The sequence below is a fragment of the Scedosporium apiospermum genome (assembly GCF_000732125.1).
Source record: "Scedosporium apiospermum strain IHEM 14462 chromosome Unknown SEQ_SAPIO_0097, whole genome shotgun sequence".
NCBI classification, from domain to species: Eukaryota; Fungi; Ascomycota; class Sordariomycetes; order Microascales; family Microascaceae; genus Scedosporium; species Scedosporium apiospermum.
Genome location: NW_015971798.1, coordinates 303,581 through 321,330, shown reverse-complemented (window position 1 = coordinate 321,330; position 17,750 = coordinate 303,581). Strand labels below are relative to the sequence as shown.

General features: G+C 50.0%; 1 pseudogene; it reads right to left on the bottom strand.

The window, feature by feature from the left end:
- Window positions 1-9,298: 9,298 nt before the first annotated feature.
- SAPIO_CDS5145 lies at window positions 9,299-10,432 on the bottom strand (annotated as a pseudogene; the record flags this gene model as incomplete).
- Between the last annotated feature and the right edge of the window lie 7,318 nt (window positions 10,433-17,750).

The window sequence follows — 17,750 nt, the reverse complement described above, 5'->3', positions numbered from 1 at the left end:
TACAGAAGAACAAGGGACGGGGGCCGCAACCTGGCGCACACCGATACAACACGATTTCCTTCATCCCTTTTTTTTTTTTCCATCTCCTAGCCTACTTCTACTTATTGTTGTACGGCCGGTCTTGTAACTTTTTCCCTCCTCTGTCTCTTTGGGCGGGCGATTACTGGGATTCTTCATAATGTCAAATAGAAAGGCGTGTGTTTCCGGGGACTCGATCCTGAACTCTTTAATGGTTCCTTTTCTTTCTTTTCATTTCTTCCTCTTCTGGTCCTCCAACTTTCTCACGCCTTTTTTTTTTTTTTTTTTTACTTTTCTTTTCTTTTCACTTCGGACCCGATTCGGCTCTTGGTCAAGGGACGGCATTTTGCATCATTCGCGGAGCATTTTTACGGGTTGTAGGGTGGATGGAACGGGTTATGTTACCACTACTACTACTACCACTACTACGGAGAGAGGGGGCGAGAGCGTGTTGATCAGCTACTGCTCGGAGACGGAAGGCCCCCGAGGGAAGGGGGTAAGGATATGATTATACCTGGTTTTTGGTGGGGAATGGGTGAAGGATCGGGGATGATGTGGATTTGCTGCGGAGAGGGCAAATCGGATGATACCAACTTCTTTTCTTTCTTCGTCTTCTTCTTTTTCCTGTAAGAGTACGTACATGCATCCTCTTTTTCTTGACACGGAACCTGTTTTTCCTTTGATTCCACAACGTATCTCTCGAAATGTGTCCAGGGGAACTCCTTCTCCCACTGTGACCGAGTGCCATATTAAAGCAAGAATGGGAAAACGAACAAGCGAACATTCTTTTTCTTCCGAGCTAAAGTTTGCGGGTCTCGAAAAACAGTAGCAGCTGTTCCCTCCGCGGTTGGAAAGCTTCTGGTTTGGGCCGCGTTTTATTTGCTCCCCGATGATGGTCCAATATCTTGCCGTCAAGCGGACCGCCAGAACACCTTCCCTCACTTCGGACTGGAGAGCGCGAACGGAAGAAACGTGACGCGTGATTATCCCACGCCTTTCGCCAAGAGAGGTGTGAGCGAACATTTAACAAAGCGTATTATAAACGGGGGTGCTTTCTCCCCATCAGTCGCCCTTGACGCGACAGCGGTTCCTAGGCGCCTCGGCATATTCCCAGCACAGGAAACAGAAAACAAGGAAGAAAGCAGACGGATGATGAAAAAAAAAAAAGAGCCATTCCTGCAAGATAAAAATAGTCGCCTGCCGACATGATGCTGCACGCTCTGACCCTTTTCGATGTGTCAACTTTTGCGCACAGTCTTGACGTTAATCTCTCAGGGCTTCGCGTCAAACTGCGGCCCCGGGCTGTGTTGTCCTCGGTTCGGCAAGTACTAGAGAGTTTGCGTCCCTTAGCGAGAGGGAAAGGGGGGATCAACCATATCCAAAGTGGTTTGGCGACGAGGGTTAAATCGGACACTCTATCATTTATCATATTGATGTTAATTTGCTGCCACCGCACCGCGAGTCATCGTGCATATCCCACCCGCGATTTGCCAACCCATATCAAAGATCCTATTATATAGCCTTGTATTCCTTGTTGGCAGGGCAGGATCCCGTTGATCAATTAGAGGCCCGAAACTGGAATAGGCGCGCTGCAAGAGTTCGTCCACGACTGGCAACCATGTCAGCGAGCGACGAAAGGGTTCCCTCCTCCCCCCAACTTCTCTGCCCAAAATAGACGTGAAATCTCACCCGCCATCTCTTTTCGGATCGTCAAGCAGACGACATCCCCTTCAAGACGAACATGCATGTTCGTATCGCGTAAGAGGTGGCCAATTATTTCGGCTGGCCACTTCGTCATGAAAGTCTCTCTGCTTACCCACCATTCAAATGAACCAAGGTCAGTTCATTATAGGCGCCTGCCATTTCGCTCCTCTAATGTACACCTCCCTCTTCCTTAACGAAAATCTCCCCGGACGAGCAAACGGCTGACGGCTCATGGGACGTAGCGAGATGGAGGGGTTCCGAATCCATCGCTTAATCAAGTTTCTTCGCCTAATTGAGCTTTGGCCAGTGGCTATGCCGCCGATTAAAGAGGAGCAGCCATACTCAACCCGGAACATAGCCTAGAGCCGACCTGCATCCACGTCGGGAGTGCTCGTAACGAGTCGAAATTTCAGGATCGAAATGGAGAGGATATTGGGTATGTTTCGGACCTTAAGGTGTCAGAAGTACCCTCTACCTTTCACAGGATATTTCGTCTTTGCCTACACCCTGCTTTTCTTATTATGCTCTTTAATTCCCCACGGGTTTTCAGCTCTTCCACCCTGGTGCGAATGTGGGACGGCAGAGAAACGCCAGGGCCGTATCAAAGCTCTGCATGAACGAGGCTACGTGGAACTATGGGGAATATGCCAGCGGCTGGCGTCCCGTCTCTCCAACACTATTTAGCTGGCGCACCGACAACCGTAAGGATAAGGGAAACAGGTAATAATACGAATGGGGGAAAAAGGGGGGGAGAGTATGGTACGCATAGACATCAAGAGCGCAAATACCGTGCCGCGTTTCTTCGCCTCGCTGTCGTTTGGTCCGATGACCGCAAATGGCATCGCCCAAATTTTGTTGCCGAGATATGGCCGCCTAAGAAACCTAGGTGTCGATCCTCCATGTGGCACTTTCTGCAAGAGGAGAAGACCCGAGGATCTGTACAATGTGGTTCTGACAGAAGCCTCCTGCGCTAGTACGCTGGCCCGCGCCCGGGATGCTACGCTCCTGATATCATACGGGCCGGTAGTTGTGTAAGAGTCTCGAGTGCGAGAGTATCATCTGGAAAGCCAAGGCCTAGCCACCAGTGAGTAACGCCCTTTTCCTTCAAGGCTCACTCTGTAGATGGTGGCACACTAGCACAGCATCGCCAGGCCAGTATTCCCACATTCTCTTTGTCTCCTGGAGATTTCTCCATCAGGAAACTCGGGGACGAACCTGAGATAGACATCTCTTCCACAGTACCGTAGATTAAGCCGTAGCCATAAGTTGATGCCTATTCGCGATACGAGGACGGGGAGGTTCGGACATCGCAGGCCCCGCTGCGATTCGGCGCTGTTCGGCTTTACTTTTTCTGGCCCCCAACAGCGTGTCTAAAGGTGCATGGTCCACCTACCGCGACGGGAAATTGACGGGACACTGAAGTAAGGTGGAAGCGACAAGAAAAAAAAAAAAAAAAAAAAAAAAAAAGAAAAAAAAGAAAAGGACGAAAAGGGAACCCTCAAGCCACAAATGCCCCAGGCTTCGGAGCAGGGCAGAAAGCACCTGAGAAGAAGAGCGGCGTGTAGCCTAGTATGCGGTCGTGAAGCGAGAGCCGCTCCATACTGAGGCGCTTCATGCTGTAGGCTGTAGGCAGAAATGGCGGATCATTAGACGGGAGCGCAAAGCAAACGAGGCTGCGCAAACTAACCGAGCCCGCAGATATCTGTATTATGCATGTCATGTCAGTGCAGGAAGGTGTTGATAGAAACAGGAATAAGTCGGGATAAGATGTCCATAGCTGCCTAGAGTGTTCGTGGAAGATTGGATGCGGAATAAACTATGGAAGTGGAAAAAATGCGTCTCAGTGTGAAGCAGTGTAATACCGCAGTGAATCCGGCCGGTACCAGGGCCGTCGCGCCTATAATAACATCTCATCCATGCGGATAGATGAGATGCGGTTCGTAAATCTCGAAACGCTTCTACCGAACTTCTTTCCTCTCGCCCGGCCGTTCTTTGCGTCTAACAGCCACGAGCAATGACGGGAGCGGTTCCGGGGTTGGCGGAAGATTAAGGGATGCGGCAAAATGACCGACTGCATCGCGATTAAAAGAATCTCAATTTGTTTGATGCCGCCGTATACAGACGCATAATGTTAAGGTGGATATTAAGGCACCACCGGATCGGGAGGTTCGTTTGGTTGGAAAAGACCGAGATACGGCATGATGATTTTGACTTGATTAAGTCTGAGCCACAATTCACCATGCAGCCGCCGGCCCAGGCGGAGTCTGCCTTCTACTGGCTGTAAATGGCGTAGGCGGCGAAAGCAAGCCCGCCGTCAAGATCGTGGAGAAATGCCATGGGAGCATTGACAATCGGGGCCGCACCTGCCGTCAAAAGTGCCAAGAGACCCTGAGCGCCGCCCGTCTCGTGTCAAGCGTTGGTCGAAGCTGCCGTAAATTGGGGGGTGCCTTCTTCGCGGAGGGTAGTGGCGGGGGCTCGCTGTGTTGTTCATGCAAGCTGGGTCGATCTTGCCTGCCAGCCTTCCCGCCCGCTTCAGGTGGTCCAGGTCCAACCCTCTTGGGGCTTGGGGTGTCGCTTCCTCTTCCACTCGCGTGACGTGTACTTTGTACACTCAACAAAAAGCGAGATCCGGACATACAAGGGCACCATCACACCTTCCCTGTTCCTTGTAAGCGAGATACGAGAGGGAAGGGAAGGGGACGCCCACTTGGCGAGAGCCGATCAAATGATTTGCTCGGTAAACATCAATCGAGACCCGGTGACGGGGGGAGAAAGAGCCGCGCTTTTCCCGGTGAAGAACGAGATACAAATTGTAAACCACAATTGCAGCTTCTTACCCCACCATACAAGCGCCACGACCAACAAGGGTGCCATCAATGATCATGGAGACTTCCCCCCTGGCTTTGCCCTCCCTTCGAGTTTGGACGCACAGACGCTTGAGCCGCACCTCATAGGCTCTATTAATTAGGCGGAATTATCCGAGCACCCTTGAGTCCAGGGTCAGCCGCCCCGGCCAATTGCGATTCAATGGGTTCATCGAGGTTGCAGCTCTGGGCAGCCCTATAATAAGTAACAGCGTGACGCAACCCAGATCGGAGGGACCAACCAGACGCAGATGGAGGGAAGAAGTGAGGCAGCTCCGTTGGTTCGAGCTGTCTCTCCTACCATGGCTCGACCACAGCAGCTAGAAAAAGGGAGTAAAATTACTGAACAACTCGGCTTTTTTCCCCTTCTCACTAAGCAATTAGATAATCAGATTCCGTTTCAACAAAACAATTTGAGGGAACTTTCGACAATCAGAACCTCTTTCAGCGTTGCAATTCCTTCCTCTCGAAACATGACCGATGTTCGAGGTTAGCCCTTGCATGGCGACCCCGCGTCCCAATCGAAGAAAGGTACTTGATTGAACAGGAAAAGTAAAAAAAAAAACTAAGGACAACAAAAAAGCGACATTTTGTGAGATGTGATGGATGTCCGAAAATAGGCCCGGCCTAAGCCAGAAACGAACAAAATACAGTACAGAGGCGCTAAAGAAAATACCCGAATGGCCAGTGCCTCTTTCGACGACCTGCGAGTCAGCTCAAGACGAGGTAAACCAACCAGATGCGCCAGCCGTACTCCCAATTATCCTTGAAGTACTTTTATGTACACCACCTTTCTCCCCCTCCAGAGCTTGACAGACGCACTGTTCTTGGTTCCTTCATTCCGTTCTTGTCATCCTCTACACAATCTAAAACCGATATGCTTCCCGCTTTCGGCAATCCAGCCCGCATCTCAAGGTGTACTATCCCCCCGAAGATCGACAAGATCCCTTCCCCCAAGTTACGAAGTATCCCATTAATAGGAAACAACGCCGAAGCGACCGTGTTGTGAGCATTTGTCCTTGTGGTTCATCACAGAAAGAAGACCGAAAAGTACAAGACAACGAAAAGGAGGAACCTGGGAGCCGTGCGCTGCCAAATGATATTGCCTCACTATTAATATTCCAAGTGTCCATTTTCCCCATTGCGTAATAATCGAACCCCCCATCTTTCTTATCTCACCAACTTCTTCCCCATCTCCCCCCAACCAAATGCCTGCCCTCATCTCGCCCGCTTTGGTAAATTAGCGCAATAGCGCAAACGCTAAAAAAAAGTTTAACCAGACTGTCAAGAAAGGGGAAGAGCTCAAAAAAGCCGCGAGAGCGCTTACACCGCCAACCTTGCGTGTACAATTATAGAAACAATTCAAATAAAATACCTTACATTCGTAGATTGAACCAGAACTACGCGCTGCGTCTTGCGCTCAGGGCATCGAATACATTCCCTTCACCCCTGCCTGTTCCAGCCATTCTTTTTTTTTTTTTTTTTTTTTTTTTTTTTTCCCTCTTGCACATAGACGCCCTTGCATCTGCCGGCAGACAACCTCGATTTGCTGCACAGAGGTAAATTTAGATCTCTTTTTTTTCCATCCCCACTGCCTTGGTAAATGGAAAACCGATAAGGAATGAACGCGGTGGGGGAATGAAGGACACCCGAGCATTGCGAAGAGGAGAGGACCAGGCATCGGTTACACATCGCGATGAGAACACCCGAGTAAAAAAAAATTGGTCAAAATCACTAGGCGCTCTGGGTGATCTTCCACCCTTCTATCGCTCCAAACGTCACTTCCCTGATCATCACCGTCTCCCCGCTCCGCTCGCTCGCTTGGCTTCCACACCCACCCCGGCGTCCCACTTTCTCTTCCCACTTCTGCTAAGCGCCGCTTATAAGAAGACATTAATGATTGATTGATGTTAATAATGTCAAACCTCTTTTGGCAGTTCGGGGTCATAGCTTCGCCTTAGCTTTAATACCCAACAATATTACCCAATCCATTCATTCCATGTCCCTTCCATGCCCCCCCAGTCTGCTTCTCGACAACCTGTTATTTATGCGTAGTAAAAGTCTTTCTCTTTCACCCTAGCGTGAAAGTAAACGAACGGAAATGCCGTCCCGAAATGCCCGCCCGGTCCCCACACTCACACACACATACACCCCCGCAATTAACAAAGGGAATGAAAGAGAGAGAGAGAAGCAACTGAACCTGTAACAAGCCACACAGACTATTGACCTTCCATCCGCATTCCACAACTCGGGCTTATTCCCCAAAAAAACTTTCAGGCTGCTATCGCCCTATCGCATCTCACTCTTTTTCTCGGGCGGTTGGCTGAATTCGATCTCCGTTGAACGCTTATACAAACAATCAATTATCCCCGGGACTGCCTTGCCAAGATATTTTAAGAATTCCCGACTTTCTCAGGGCTGCTCGTGCTCCTCTTGACAAACACGCATAACACTCCGTACACGCCTCCCTTGCCTACCGCACCCTCCCCGTACTTCCAACTGGTATATCTCTGGCTTCGTGTGTTGCGAGAGCTTTCTTTTCCGCGCTTTTAATACGTGGCGATTGCGATCTCCCGCCGTGCCACGACCTTGTTCCCGTTCCACTATTACTATAACGTTGAGCTACCCTGTAATATTTAAACTTCCCGAACACTCTAATGATGTCTGTTTTCAGCCAACAGCCAACAGCCAGCTAGCCGGGCATTAGTCCGGGGGAAAACAATATGGGAATAGAATAAGCCAAGAACAAAAACTGTGTGATCCATCATTTGGAGATGAAGGGCCGAGACGACCCAACATCTGCATGCTTCAGGAATCGAATCCATGCTGCGCAAACTTAACCCTTCTCGCTCTCCATGGCCAATCTGCAGTGGCTCCTTTCTTCTTCTTCTTCCTTCTCGTGCGACGACGCCGACGCACGCCTGCCTACACACGGACCTCCTGACCGATTGGCCCCGAAGCCGGCCAGCTTTTCTTCAAGGAAAAAGCCCAGCTTAGATGTAGATGTGGGTGTAGGTGTAGGTGTAGGTGTAGGTGTAGGTGTAGGTGTACCCATACCATACACCATATCCGACTGCATATGTGCATGCATACTTGAAATACGACTCAAACCGCATAGAACAGTTGGAGAAGACTTGCAAAGGAAACAACGTTAAATTCGCTTTCCCGCCTTGTGCTAGGGGTATCGTAAATAATGCGCGAACGACCCAAGATATGTAGACACCCCCTCTTATTGAACTCTTTGCAATCCAGGCAATTACCCTCCCCTGGCCAGGATTAAAATGCCTGTCCTGAAAAAAAGGGAAAAAAAAAAGAAAGAAAAATGTGATAGCCACACGGGCCAATCGAGAAGTTGACACTCTGCAAGAACGCTTCCACTTGCCCAAAGTTGGTAAAACCGATTTTCAACGTACCATAATCATAGAGCCGTGATCATTCCAAAGACAAACTTTGATATCAATAACCCTCTTGACCTTGGGAGTGATATTCGGAGCTCGTCCTACCCCCCGTCATTATGTAGCCTTGCCATTCCCGTCTCCTCGTTATAACACCGAGCCAGAACCAACCATCCGCATAATACCACGAAGAAATATACCACAGGAAACAAAATAGCAATACACCCAATCCCGTTCCATGTTAAGCTGTGTATACACGTTGAAGTACAGTAAAACCGAACCATGATTCCTCCAGTGCCGATGCAACCAATGACGAATGAAACCGCAACATTTAAGAAAAGTAACAAAGAGAAAACAAAAAGTTCGCTGTTAACACAATCTCCGTCTCGGTCTAGGTAATCTGCGCATCCATGACGGGTATAGTGTTACGGTCACCCGTCCTGGTTCTTGACAATGGCTGGACCTTTATTCCGAGCATAGTTAGGGCATGCCCGTGAACGCGAGGAGAGGAAAATTGAAAAAGAAAGATCGTCATCGTGCAGTAACCAATAGGAAAAGGAAAGAAAAAAAGAGCAAAAAGGAGCTGTTGAAATAGATGGAGCGCGTTTGCAAATAAATCCGCCGGTACATCAGGCGGAGTTCGTAATCATCGACGTCGGAAGCGAGCATAGCGATTTAAAAAGGGGTACACCTATAAGCGTATATATTTCATTCATCGTTGGAACCAGCCGGTGAAAGAGGGAGTTCGGTAGGATAACGACTCGACGCGCGGTGCCCGAGGTCGTGGTGGAGTTGAGTTGCGGAGAACCTATCCTTCTCGATCGTCTCCCGCTCGTCTACGCGACGATTGTTCTTGTAAAGCCTCGTTGCTTTCACCTTGTATTGCTTGGCTTCTCGCCACACCACCGGATACATCGTATTGAGAACTCCTCGAAGGCTCATTCGAGAGCAGCGAAGAGACCGTATGGCCGCCGCCGCTTCTTGGTTTCTCGTCTTCCCCGCCTACACCCTCTCTTCCCGTTGAAACCCCGCCCGAGAGCTGTGGATGCCCCGGCGAGGGTCTCCGAGGAGGGGGTCCAACGCTCTCCTGCTCCCTGCGACGGTAAGATGCGTAAGATGATATATCGCTCTGCTGGCGCTGGTGAGTCCTCCTGAGCCCTCTAGGTGGGTTGGAGAGTCCCCCAGGTTGCTGCGAAAATGGTGGGGATCGATGTCGAGGGTGAGAAGTTGACTGGCTATGGTGTAAACTTGTCGCTTTACGCTTTCTCGGCGGCTCGCCTGCTAATGTGGTAAAAACAAGAAAAATCTCACGTTAGTCTAGCCTAGAGTGAGTTTTCTCTTGGGCTTTGACGAACCAGATGGTGCAGAAGGTTGATTAGACCCGCCGCTCTCGCCCTGGGTGCTTGGAGGTTGCCAATGGTGGAAGTAGATCGGGCTAGCCTGAGATTCTGACTGCGCGGGGCCCGCCTGCTGAAGAGGAGGACCTGGAGGTTGGTGATGCGGTTGTTGTTGTGGGACGTTCGTGTTCAGATGGGGAAGACTGGGTATCGGGCCAAGCGACCGGCCGCCGCCTAGAGGTAGACTGGGGACGGTATGGCCTCTTCCCCTCGTAGGAGAAGCGGGAAACGTATATGTGGAAGGCGGGTGCTGGCCCGTGCCGCCAGGAGTCGATGGTACCGATGGTTGGTATTGGGAGAAGAGTTGGCCCTGAGAGTCTCTTCGTCGTTCAAGCGGCCCTCCTGCCTGGGGAGGTACTATGGGGCCGTGTCCGGAAGCCTGCGAGGACATGAATTGCTGGGCCCATTCTAACGCAGCCTGCGGAAGGGTACCACCACCCATGCCTGCAAACACAATCGGGACCATAGGAGGTGGTATGCCTCCAGCTAAAGACGTTCTCAGGATCTCGTGCTCTAATCTTCGCTGTTCAAGGCGCAGTGTCTCCTGCTGTGTACGCTCTTCTTCCTGTTTTCTCCGTTCTTCTTCCGCCTTCGCAACAAGCCAGTTCTTCATGGCATCCTCGCCCCCATGCCATTGTGTGGGTGGTGCTGGTAGCTGACCAAGGCTCGAGCTATGCTGTGGATGTTGCTGCGGGGGAGGCGGCGGATGCGACTGAGTTGATTGATGTGGGTGCTGCGGTTGCTGCGGGTGATGGAGAGGAGGAGGAGGAGGGGGAGCGTGGCCGAGAGAAGACGTTGGCGGTTGAGGACCAGAAGTCGGAGGCGGCTGTTGAGGAGGAAGGGCCATGGCTGCCGGAGGCGGCAAAGGACGATGATGGGCCGACATGGGCGGTCTTTGTGGGCTGTGAGACCGCGGTATAGCTGAGGCCGAGGCCGGCCTGTAGTAGTAGTCTTGGTATACCAATGGAGGGGAGGATCGAGACGTAGAAGGAGGGGTCGGAAGGTCATGGACCGACTTGAAGGTGCAGGGCGTAGACTGCTTGACAGTAAGCATCGTCAAAGGTTAGAACCGATTGTCTTAGAAGAAGAACATCAAGAGCACAGCTTCAACGAGAACCACAACATGAAGAGATAAAGCAGCAGAGCAAAGAGTAGGGAGCATCGATTGTGAGTATCACTCGATGAGCAGGCAACTAAAGGCACCGAAGGATCAATGGATAAACAAGTGGATGGTGATATGATGCGCAAGGTCCACGAGTGAAGTGAAGGTGGAAGAAGCTAAGGTTGGGTGGGGGGTGGGAAGTGGATATAACCTTTTCTGAAGAAGCAAGCTGGATATGGCGGCCAGCTCAGGTGCGGTAGTGTCGAGAGGCGGCGAAGTGGATTATGAAACCGCGAGACAGGCGAGACCAACTTCATTTGGTCATTGGTCCTCGGGTCGCATTGGTATAAGGGAGTACGTCCGATATGGTGAGGGTTGCAGTAAGGGTTAGGGAGTAGTATTACTTCCCGGATGCTTGTGCTTGACCGAGAGGAATTTAGACAGGTTATTGAGAACGAGTCTACAACTGGACCATAGACAGAAGCGGAACCTAGGTGGAAGGTCGGCAGGTATGAGGAGGAGACAGGGGGGGAAGGGTAGAGTCGTGGTCAAGGGCAGGGGAGTGGCAGATCAAAGAGCAGGGGGGAGGACGCTAGAGGCGCATGTACAAGATACTCGGCGCTAGGTGGTAATGAGAGCCCGGGTGTGTGTTATTTGCGGCTTTCCAAGACCAGGCGCGGGAGAGAGGGCTTGGTTGGGGGGGAAGGGGGGTGGTGGGGTGGGGTGGGGAGAGAACAAGGTCGTGTGGAAGGGGACTTGGAGGGGGTGTGTAGTGGACTGGATCAAATACTCGATCAGTGTTGTCTGTCAACCAAGGGCGCTGGGAACGAAGACTGGGTGGGCCTATTACAGGACCCTTGTTCGTGACGACAGGAACCTTTTTTTGAGTGGAAAAGTCTGAGTCGAGGGTGGAATAGAGTGCAGACTGCAGCGGGGAGACGTCGACGAAAAGGGAAAAGGGAAAAAACAATAAAAAAAGAGAGAAAAAAAGAAAAGAAAAGAAAAAAAAAGTGGACAGCTGCCGCCTGGTGAAGGGGAATTTGCAGCCACAGCGTGTCAGTTGGGCGGGTTCTGTACACTTATGGCTGATGAAGTCGTCTCCGTAACAACAAGGCCAGATGCACGACAGTGGGTCAGTCCTGTTTATTTCGTTTACAGAAACGCGCACTTCAGGTCGTTTTCGTTTGCTCAGAAGGTAAAAAGAAGGCAAAAGATGGGGGAAAAAAATTTGTTCCCCGTCGGGTTCCTGGGATCTCGAGCGGGAGTAGGATTGAAAGAAGCACGGCCGGTGGTAAGACGAAAACCAATGAAGAAGGAAGTGCGGTAGCACTGTAATATTAGCAACGACTGGACCTTGGAGAGCCTCTGCGACCAAGAAGAACGTGATAGAATAACGCGAGGTTCCGGCTGGTGGTGTGGCTTTAGGACTGAGGACTGGCCCTATTGATGAGGGGGTTACCAACCAAGCTCAAATGTGTCGTTGAAGCTTAGTTCAATGACAGTCCGGAGAGATAAGAAGGGCAGAATCAAGGTTTACTTGACAAGATAGTGGGTGGCGAGGAGAGGACGAAAAAAGATTAATTGAGGGCTAGACTTCGAGTCAGACACAGGGCAGGCAGAAGGTAAAATGCGTGTTGTGTGGGCGGATGTGCGCGTGTGCGTGTAAATTGGTGTGTAAAGCTCTGTGGCTCAGAAAGCGTAAAAGAAGGTGGAGGTGGCCAGCCAAGGGGGAGAAAAATGGTTGAGCGAATGACGAGGCCCACACCTTTTAGAAGAGGAAGGTGGCGGGGTCGATATGAGTGGCCGAATGGAAAGAAAGTAAGAACGAGTGGGAGCGCGTCGAACCAGGAGAGAAGCGAAAGGGAAGAAAGATGGAAGGGTGGAAAGGAATCGGGGGGAAAGGAAGGCAGCGGGAGAGAAGTGGACAGTAGCGTGGAAGGAGAGGAGAATAATGAAGATCGAATTGGTCCCGAGTGGGCCTAGGGGGACTTGGGATAAGGCAGGTAGAGACGAAGACGAATCTGGGGGACTCGGTACGTACAAAACGAATTGGTCATTGATCGCGACACTACAAAGTACACTACGATTGCACCTCTCCTGCGAAGTAGTCATTGATGAATAGCGGACGCGCATAGTTCTAGACTCTACACCCACGCCTCTCGAGAGTCTACCATGACATGAAGTGTTGGTGTGCACTAGAAGTAAGGAGCAGGTGCCGCTGAGAGAGTTAATTAGGTTAGCTTCACAGGCTGAGGGGTTTTCCCTTGGATGGACTTGCTCCCGTCCTGGGGCAAGACAGACCCAGTCCGCGTGGTCAAGCTTGGTCTTGGTGTGTCCAGGCCGAGGGAAGTGGAGTACATACGCCTGGCAAAAGTCGAAGAACGCCAGAATGAGCCGAACGTGGCCGGTAATACTGTGTGGCTTCATATGTGAAAAGGATTAATACGTATCCTGATCCTGCGAGAATAAAAGGCAGGAGTCGACCGTGGGACCTTGCCAAACAAGACTCTGTCGTCCTTCTTGACTCGTCTCCTTTTCTCCCATTCGAGATTCAATTCAAACTCCCCCCTCTCAGTATCTTGAAAACCACTTCGTAAACAAGTCTAAGAGGTTCTGTCAATGGTTTTGTCTAACATTCTTCCCCGCCCACACGGCCCGAGGCTCAGACTGGTCTCGTGCTATCGAGTTATGGAGCCTACAGACTAGGGCTACGACCTGGCCGCTTTTACGGCCTACCTCGCGTATCATGATCACCGATGTTGCCCAAAACATCAGTGAAGAAACAGACTCAGCAGTGGGGAGGCCTCAAAACTTTCCCTGCCGCCGACTATCCCGCCATGAGAATGTTGGAGGCTGCTGGGAATGGTACCATCCGCTGCATGATCAATCATGTTAATATAGCTGCATGCACAAAGATATTCCAGTGACTCGATACCGAGGCCAGGTTCTGGGTTTTGTATTTAGGAGGCGAGTTTTTTTTTTTTTTTTTTTCCCTCTTTGCCTTTCTCTCTTGATAGTAAACAAAAACAGGTCTGCAGGTCGCTGCAGGCTGACCTCGTCTGTATTTGTATACTTCGTATGTGGCTGTGGTTGTGGCCTTCCAATACATGCATCTAGTTTATCGGCCTCGCGTTGTGTATCTCGACGCGTACTAAAGGAGGCGCTCATTTTCGGGGGGAACCGACTGCATCCAATGTCCTTCCGGATGATATTAGACTGTAAGCAAGCTGCCCTTCACGCGTGTTTCCCGCGATACTGTACGAGGCGAATCCCTTGCGAAGTAGTCGATTCCCTCAACATTATGATAATGTTGTCGTTTGTTTAGGGTGTGGCCTGCACAACTGGTCGGTGCCGGGGCCTCGCAATTGTACGCCAGTTGTGTGTATCGTCTATCTTTCTCCCTGCGAAGGCTCAATTGGTTCCATGAGGCGTTTGTATTTCGTCAGGCAGCTCGAGGAGAGCAGCGGACCCGAGGCGGATGGACGGGCCTCAGCAGATGGTTTTGTGGGTCACAGTGTCTCCCTGTTCCAAGACTTGACAGTACATAACACAGTTTTCCTAGAGAGCGAGAAAGAAAAAAAATTTCCGCTTGCTCTTATGACAGCGGCTTAATCAAATGCCCCGGTATATATATGGGTTGACAAGACCAAAAAAGAAAAAGGAAGGACAATTCAGGAGTCAGGGGACGGGGTCCAGCATCTAAGTCACTGTTAGTGAGAACGAAGGATTGATGCACAAGGAAAGGAGGTCGTGAGATTGCCCTCTGTGGGGCTGGAGCTGATTCCAGGGATCTAGGTATCACCAGAGAAAGTAACAGAATAAAAGGAGCGCCAGTTCTCGAGAGCATCGACATCTGAACAGAGGTCGACACGATTGTCATGAGGAGAGAGAGAATGCGTCTCCGATCTAGGGCATCAGGATGTGGCAGATCTGGCGTGCTGGAACAGGCAGAATCGGAGCGACGGAGGGCACGGGGCACTTGCGTGGGACGTATAATATCTGAGATCATATGCCCCGAAGGAGACAGATGGCGCACAAACGATTTGCTGGGAGATTTCCCGCGTCTAATGTGGAGGAATCCTGGCTTGGGAGCTAATAACATCGCACAAATGTCAGGAGTACCAAGTACGGAAAGGGAACAGCCAACACAAGAACAACTCTATTTTCTTGTACGAAGTTCTGGCATACATCCACAACAGCCGGAATCAGTATTCCCACCCAGGCACCTCGTTCATTCGTGTTCGGCACCCCGTTTGAGTCTCTCATTGATCTTTGGGCGGATTCAGTCTACCACCCACGTGGTCAGTATTTTTATTTTATTTTATTTTTTTTATTTATTTATTTATTTATTTTTTTTTTAAGGAAGTCGATCCTGGCTTTGCCTCGGTCGCGTACAGAATTTCTGTCGCATGAGAAGGCGTCTTCGTACAGCTTAAACCGGAGTGGGGCTTCGCCACGCTGATGCAAATTCCCCTTCCCTATTTTGTTACTCCCACACACCCAATGCATCAATGCATAAGATATTTTAGGAATATATTGGTGAGGGGCGACGATCCGGCATTCGTTCGTCGCTCATCCTCCATCTGGCGCTCTCTCGCGCCGCTACCAGTTTCCGCCCCTCCTGCTCTTCGGGGGAGGGGGGGGGGATGGCGGTTAAAATCGCGAGTGTCTCCTGTCGGAAGTCGCAAAAATAAACTTGATCCCGGCGGCTACGGCGATGACAATTATGAAGCCATAAACTAAAACAAAGTGACAGGAAAAGAGGCGATACACCACAAGAGAAACATGAGAAACACGCATGGCTCAGCGGGTTTTGTTGGGAACGAATGGCATCATTCCTCGCTCCGCTTATTTTGAGCCATGTCTCTTCTCTTAACATTTCTAGCCTTTGCTGCCTCGCCCTTCTTCCTTTTTTTTCCAATTTTTTTGCGTCTTGTTTTTGGAAATTAAGGATTGGTCTGGCCCTACGAAGCATGATTGCGGTGTACTTCGTACCTTCTAGTCGTCCATCTCTGCAGGGTCTTTGTTCGCGATATCTCAAGGGTTGCCTATTCCGGTAATAGGGAATGTCGACAAATACTTCATACGCAAAGTATGGGGAAACACGCGGGATGAGAGTGGTTTGGGGAGAAAGCCCAGACCACTAATGGCGGAACTAAGCAAGAAATCCGGAGACCATTCCGAGAAAGAACACGGGAGCATTTCCCCAAGACTTATTATTCCTCAAAGAACAAAACGAAACTAATATTTGGCCTTGCGTCCTGTAAATTGGCGCCTGCAAGATGCTTCGTATGTATTTCCATTATTTGTCCCTTTTCCGACTCTTCTTTTCCCAAATAAGAGGTAATTCTCCTCGGTCGTCGGCCCTTTTCGATGCAGGGACGGAAAGCCACTGAAGAAATAAGGCGTCACTCCGAAAAAAACGCTTGGTGAATTATGTAAAGAGTGCGCTGCTCTTGTCTGATTGAGTTAGAGTGGCCGGTCTGTTCCTCAACATTTGATTCTTTTTCGGGAACGCGTACCGGAGTCGTGGCGTCTCCGAAGTACTTCGTCAGAGTTGGGACATGGGAGAACTACACATTTTTCTATCTCCAACTCCATATATTTATTCGTATCCTCTGCTGCATGTTGTCAGCGTCAGTCCCAAAATTTGTAAATAATTGAAAATAAATCCTTAACATGCGTGTGTTTGGTTTATGATTCCTATTTCGTCCACATCTATTCAAAAAAAGGAAACTAGAAAGGGGAAAAAAAAATTGGAGGTTTCTCAGCAGCCAAGCGGGTTTTCTTGATCCACGCCCAGGTTTATGCTTGAGGCTGATATTTGCTCCTCGCTTTTTTTTTTTTTTTTTTTTTTTTTTTTTTTTTTCCTTCAATTTCCTTCCCTCTGATCCATTGACCGAGAGAACCCTAGGGTAACAATCCGAACCAGGGTGTTTTTCTGCGTTGATCCTATAGGATAACATCATTAGTGGACACTGGTGGTGATCTACACCTTGAAATGACACAGGACGCAGGAGAAGAGCAGAAAAGGGGAGACTGATTAGAAAAAGGGGGGGCTATGTCGATGAGGGAAAAATGCGCCGTGTAAATCATCACGCCAGAGACTGTTGGGGACCGTTCAAGTAGGACGGGGCAAGAAGCTAGGTATTTGGTATTTCAGCTGGACTTGTATTCTTGTATTGCAGTCTTTTTTACGAAGGTATTTTCACCTTTTATTCTGCACCTCTTTCCCCTCTCTTCTTTTGGTTCTTATTATCCCTCTGCAATTGTTACTACGAAGTACTCCACACCTTTTTTTTTTTTTTTTTTTTTTTTCTGCCTCAAAATTGAACCCCAGAATTCTCCTTCGTACTCGTCAGGTGGTCAAGCATCATCCATCAAGTCAGGGCACGACTCCGGAGAACGGAGAGCGGAACCGGGATCGCTCTTCTTGGTCTAGTGGAGACACCTGATTGGTCAGGAGGGCGATAAACGAGATCTGGATTGTGCGTGTGGAGCTCAGAACGGAAATGGGAAAAAACCTGGGCTGACGAAGTCCTAATCTGGCCCTGAACCTGGCCGGGGTCTAAGCTTGCGGGACCAGGATCAGACCAGTCATGGTTGACCAGTATTATTAGCACGAAGTCAATTAAAAAGGAAATTCCCTGTAAGGAATCCATGGAGAACTACCTTGGCGTCATTACATGGTTCCGTGATCCGAGTCATGGTAACGGGGGTGGAGCAATCGACGTCTTGTGGCTGTCTTTCAAACCAACACGATGAAAAACGGTGGTACAAAGTACAAGCGACATCTCCTCAATAGGGCTGGCCGCTAGAAGATTTTATATCGTCAAACGGGCACACTGATTATCAAATATCTACCAGATCCACGTTCATCACCACCGAGGCGTGTTAACACGAAGTGTGACACGGAAGACATGAGTCCATGTATGGTTTTCCCGCCGTTCCCGACTAGTTTCGCAGAAAGAAAGCACAAGAGTCGCTCGACAGACCAGACGCGTCGTATGTCGACCGGACCTGCATGACCTAATGCATGTACGCATATTACTGGGAGGCTAGCAGATGACACGTTAACCACGATTTAGGTTACTTGTGTACTTCGTTGCAGACATGAGGTCTTTTCGTTTACTTTTTTCCCATGCTCTTTCCCTTTTGTCTCCTCGCCGTCGAGATGGAATGAATGTAGGCGATATTTTCCTTGACCTTCCTGAGAGACATCAACGAAGCTCACGCCCCCTCCCTTTTCATATTTGGAGCGTGTTCTAGT